This window comes from Cygnus atratus, chromosome 3 (assembly GCF_013377495.2).
Source record: "Cygnus atratus isolate AKBS03 ecotype Queensland, Australia chromosome 3, CAtr_DNAZoo_HiC_assembly, whole genome shotgun sequence".
NCBI classification, from domain to species: Eukaryota; Metazoa; Chordata; class Aves; order Anseriformes; family Anatidae; genus Cygnus; species Cygnus atratus.
Genome location: NC_066364.1, coordinates 62,221,821 through 62,227,820, shown reverse-complemented (window position 1 = coordinate 62,227,820; position 6,000 = coordinate 62,221,821).

Genomic DNA, 6,000 nt, shown 5'->3' with positions numbered 1-6,000 from the left:
GATTAAAAGTTAATCATCCTGTTTTGCATTTATTTATTTATTTTTGCCATGGTCCAGGAGTTCTAAATGTCTTTCATGAGTATATCTAAGTACTTGTTTCTTGATCGGTAGGTAACTGTTTTTTTGTTTGCTTGTTTTTTGTTTTTACTAGATGTATGATTCATCCAGATTGAACCCCACTTCTTTTCACTGGTATTTCAATAACCTTTTAGTGCATTTGGATTTTTCTCCTTGTATGTTCAGAGTTGGTTGCAGCATCCTTCTGTACCATGCAGGGATTTAGTTAATTCTTTATATTCTGTCAGGTTTGCTAATGGCAGTGTTTGATAAAACAGTACATAATTCTGGCTATTCTATGATTTTACTAAAATAATTCATTCCAACTAAGTGCAGTCGATGATATATTTGACTGCAGTGACTGAGTTTCAATCCATTTTACAAATCTTTGTTCAAAACTTTGTAACTTTCTGATAGAATATTGTGCATTCCTGCATCAAATCCCTTGAGACTGTATCTAAATAGAGCAGTCTCCATGTCAGTATTTGTTGCTAGCACGGTATGTCTTTTGTACAAAAGCATGAGTGTATTTTCATAGCCAGGTCTGGTTAATATAATTTGCTGCTAAAAATTTATCAAATCTCCATGCCAAAGGAATAGGGTTCTTCCTAATGTTGCAGAGAGACATTATGGCTAGAAGCACTGTTTGAGAAGGGAACCCCCGTAGGTTCTTCTAACTACCAGAACTCAGTTCTTCTCAAGACTGGAAAAAATAGATACGAGTGACTTATTCTTCCTTTGTTATCACTGTAAGGTCAGGAGCATCTCCAGAGCAGAACAACTAAATGTATTAACATCCTCCCTTGCAGAATTAGAGAAGTCTTGGTATCTTTACTGTCATTAATAATGAATCTGTAAGACTATATTTGCTGTTGTTAAAATGCTCGAAACTTTTCAGAGCTTGAGAAATGCAGCCGTTGAAATACATTCCTCTCCCAAAACATATTTAGCAATAACAGTAAGAATGTGTGAGCGGAAAATTCTCTGTATAACCTGAAACAGCTGATGTAGTACCTGAGCTTGTAAAGCCGAGTGGGTTGCAGTTGCCCATATACGTGTGAGGATGAGCTGCGTGGTAAACTTGACCAAAGACATGGTAGTGGGAGGCATTCAGGATCTATAAAAGGTTAGGCAATGCTTACCTGCTTTTCCTTAACCCTGTTTTATGCCTGGTGAGGCAGCTTTCCTGCAGCTGCAGTTTGCACCTGTATGGGACTGTACAGGACACACTTTTTCAGCTTTGTGCTCAGCTGTCAAGGAAAGGCCCTCCGTGGGGGAGAGGGAGGAAATTACTCCAATCTGCCGAGTTCTGCATGCGTGTGAAACTTTCTGAATTGAAGTGTGCATTATTTAACAGAGCATCAGCTTTTGGCAATTTTGTGTTGTTTTAATTTAGGTGAACTGGAACAGGACTTTGCTTGAAATAACACATTTTGTTTCAAATAGCACACATACTGTTTCAATTTGGAGTTCACGTCTTGAAGCTGAATCTGTTCTGAATCTGGAGATTCCTACTTAGAGCTTATGGAGAAGGTGCACAGCCCACTGCAACCTGTAGCGTAAAGTTTGCTATTGAAATGAAATACATGTAGAAAATCTTAAAGGCCCTAAGACATTGCAAAAGCTTTATTTTCTCAAGTGCACTTGTTAATGGTTCTTCTCAGTAAAGTTAAGTCAAACCTCAATTCAAGGATGTGACCCTTGTTGCACACAGGCAGGTGGGATAGCCTTAAGTGCACGAAGCTTTACAAGCAGGGCTGATGGCATACATTGACCTCAAAACTACCTGAAGGGGCAGAAAGGGAGGAGAGAAGAATAAAATAAAATAAAATTCTCCCACCAGCCAGCAGGGAGAAGTGAGGGAGTCCCAGGGAGGTGTCCCCTTGGTGCAGCACTTGGTTCAGGAGCTGCTCGACTCCCTGATGATTGCTTTTGCTTATGATGCTGTCGGCGTCGATTGCATCAGGTGTGATGTGGTGCACGTGTGCCTGCTGGTTGGCCAGTTGCTAGACTTTGTGCACGTGTTACTGGGTGATGTGTATTGGGAAGGCAAATAGCCATTGCCCTAGCAGGTGTTAGAGTTGCCAACGAAAAACCGTGAGGGGAGTGTTGAAGGGATCTCACTGTGGAGCTGTAGCCTGAAAACTAAGATGTGAGGAGGTAGAGGGGGAAAAGGGATGATAAGAACAGGAAGAGCAGATGTTTTCTGACATAAGGGATATAAAAATGCTCCAGAATCAAGCTGTGCAAGGTCATGAGGACAAGAGCACTTGGGACACCAGGGTAAAGGTACTGCCACGGTGTCCTCAGGCTGGGAGATGAGATGAGGGGTTACAGAGGTGCTAGTGAAAAAGACTGAAAGCAAAAGGCCCTTGATATTAAAAAGGTAAGGCACCATGCAACGTCCTGGAGAGGAAACCAGGGTGCAAAGACAAGGGCTTTAATTGTGACTTCTTAAAATAGGTGTCTTAGCTGGACAGCTGGGTTTGGCACTGGAAACAGATCACAAAATAAACATCTTGTCTAGGCAATTGGAGGGGAATAATTGCAAGTTAGAAATAATTGGACCGTGTAAGGTGCTGAGATCTACTGCTCAGTGTAGCTACCCTTGTAGGTAATGGAGTAGGTTGTATAGTGGGGAAGACTTGGGTCCAGGCTGATGTGAGTTTTCCTTTAAAGAATAACTAAATTTTGCTGGGGGCAGTGGTGTACAAGCAAAGCAGCAGTGAACAGAGCAGCTTAGGGAGGTATGTGATTTCTGCTGCAAGGTGGGGATCTTCTCACCCCATGTCCAAGCCTGAATCTCTCCAGGTGACCTGCTGTGTCACGGCAGGAGGAACCACGCAGCTGCTGTGGGGTAACAGGGCCCGCACAGGTGAGCGCTTGTAATGGGCCCAGGTTGTAGGGTCAGAGCTGGACCTGACCACCTGACTGGTTAGAGGCGTTTGTGTTTGGCTCCAAGCACTGCTTTTTGCCGGGTGCAGGATGATGCCTCCTTGAAAGGGAGGCTTGCCCAGCCGGCACAGCTTGTTACCGAGGATCAGACTCAGGCGCAGTGAGATCTAAAGAGACATGAGATGTAGAACCAAATGACACAGCTTGGCACTCGGTGTGCCCTGCCTGGTATCTTCTTTCTCGTACCATTTTTCTTCAGCAGTCACTGCAGGCCTCTCCTGTTTTCTGCAGTGGCACGGCAGGGAGCAAGGTTGGGAGATGCTTACCCAAGACCCGCTGAAGCTCCTGAGGGACACTTAAAGGCGGTCATCCTAAAACATTCTGTGGCAGGCTGTTGCACTGCATTTCCTTTCCGTGGCTCTTACTGCTCTTGTCCCCCTGAAATGCTAAAGGAAGCTTGATTGGAGGCTTGTAAGAAAAAAAAAAAAATCTTAGCAAACTAGATTTTAACTTCTACTTTTCTTCTCCTTCTTCTTTTCCTCATGGTTGGCTTTGCAAACTAATAATCTTTACTCTCTTGGGCTTGGCGGCTGGTCACAAGAGCCTGAGACCTTCAATTATTTAGCATCCTTTCAAAAGAAAGGGTATTGTATACAAGGGAGAAGTAAGATCTGCTCTGATGAACATCCCTACAGCTGGGACTTTAACAGAATATTTTTATCAGGGCACACAAACCTTCCCCTTGCTCTTATGGTGTGACCATTGCAATTCTATCCAGGAACCAATTCTCGTGTTTTCTCAAGAGAAAATTAATTGTTTTTGCAGGTAAGAGCCAAGAGCTTTGTCACCTTCCTCTTCTTGTTACTGCACTACAAAACCATTTTTTACTTTCTCATCATGTTTGACATTCTCATTTCCCAAGCTTGATGGTTTGTCTGTTCTGACCTCCTGGGCTTACTTATAGGGACAGATTTTAGTACAGCATCTTCTCCAGTTTTATTTTGATCTGTTGGTCTCCCCAGAGTCTCTGGCACAAAGGAGACTGGTCTGAAGTAAAAACAAATGGCCAGGAATGTAAGGTAACATTTGAAAATGTAGTAAAAAATCATTAGAAAATGCCATATAGCAGAAATATTTTAAATTATTTAATCTTAAGTCATTTTTGTTTGACCGTGGTGGCAAATGAGGATGATGAGAGACACCCCCTGAGAGGTGGTCTCATTAACCACAGCAAATAAAGAGCTTCAGCGTGTTTCCCTAGAGCTGCCAAACCAGAAGTATTGTCTCTGCTTCATGGGTACAGATCTCACAGTTTGTTTTTTTTGTTTCTTTGTTTGTTTGTTTGTTTTAATGACCCAAGCCAAAACAATAAAAACAGATTTACTACCTTGGGTTTCTGTCAGGGATCAGAAGATTGCACATGCAGCCTGGCTTTGATTTGTTTGGGATTCTGTTGGATTTTGAAACCTGGGTGCTGAGCGTGCTGTTCTAGGATGTTGTGTCGGGCATTTGGATACAGAGTTCAACTTGTGTTTGTTTACAGTGACGTTAGATGTTAAGAGGTTTATCCTGATGCTAACTTCTTTGCCAGAAGCTCAGAAACTGGAGATCACCTTCTGTTTCATGTGGCTCAGCAGACAGAACCCAAGCCTGGTTCTACCTTTTATTTCTACTTCTGTCATAGGTGTACTCAGTGGACCAAAAGAGAGGTTTCTTCATCTGTAAAATGTGAATATCTGTCTTGGAGAGAACAGCAAGATTACTGAAAATATTTTCCCATTATTGCCATACTTCTGAGTTTATGAGTTGTGCCAGCAGTGTCCTATACAACCTATACAACCCTATAGTGCATTAGCCAAGTGTTTCCCTTCTCTTTTGTCCTGTGCCTGCTGTTCTGTTGGTTGTGCTGTAGCTGCTCAAAGTGTCTCCATTTTTTTTTTCTTAGGTTGAAATTCAACTTCCCCTTTGTCCCCCCATCAGTGTAAGATAATGGTCTCTGAAAAATACTGTGGTTTAAAGTATCAGAGTTTTAAACAGATTGGGAATCTTTGAATTTCCCTCCAGGTAGGTCAGGACAACAGGAGGTTTAGTGTTTAGTTTGCCTTGCTGTTTATCCTTCCCATAAGCTGTCTGTACAGTGTTTTTTGTTTGTTTGTTTGTTTTGTGTTTTTGTTTTTTCCCCCCTCTGGCCAGATATTATCCCACAGGTCTACAGCTGTGGGATAAGCAGGAGACCAGAGGACACAACATAGATGCTTTGTGGCCTTTTGAAGTCGCAGACAAATTTTTCACTTGCTCACTTTTCATCCCCTCTGTAAAATGGTAGTGGTGACACTGGGCACTCTTTTGGCACCCTGGCAAAAAGTAACCAGGAAAGATGTCCGGCTTGTATCAGGGAAGCTCTTCACTGGTAGTTGACTACAGATTAATACAGTATAGCCAGGGGCAAACCTACATTGTGAAAAATAATCAGTTTTGAAATCCTACTTGCCGTAAATAAATATATATTATAGAGGGTGATTAGGGTAATTGGATCTCCATGTATCAATCTTCTGCACTTCTTGTAATGGCGGAGAAAGGAGGAGCCCTACCTGAGCCCCTGAGGGAATGTGGGGGTTTGTGAGGTTTGGTGGCTGTTTTCCCCCTGAACCTGACCTTCTCTTGCTAGACCGGAGAGGGAATTGAGCGAGCCAACCTTCCTGGGCCTAAAAGCTAGCCTTATGATTGAAACAAGATGGCTTTCTGCTGACAAATGTGTTTGGTAAAAACTTCAATGGGAGTGTTTCACCGCTGGTCAATTAACTACACCAAAAGCCATCTTTTGTCTTTGTCTATGAAGTGACTCGTTAAATGGCCGCTGCCTTTCTTTTGTGTGTGTGTGTGTATATATATATATGTATATATACATACATATACACACACACATTTTATATGTATTTGGTAAGAGCTGTTTTCTTTAGCAAGTGTTTTTAATTAAAGCCAACAAATGGGAGAAGCACAAGTGTCCTGTATGTAACTACAAAGGAACTTCCACCGTGCGTGGACCTC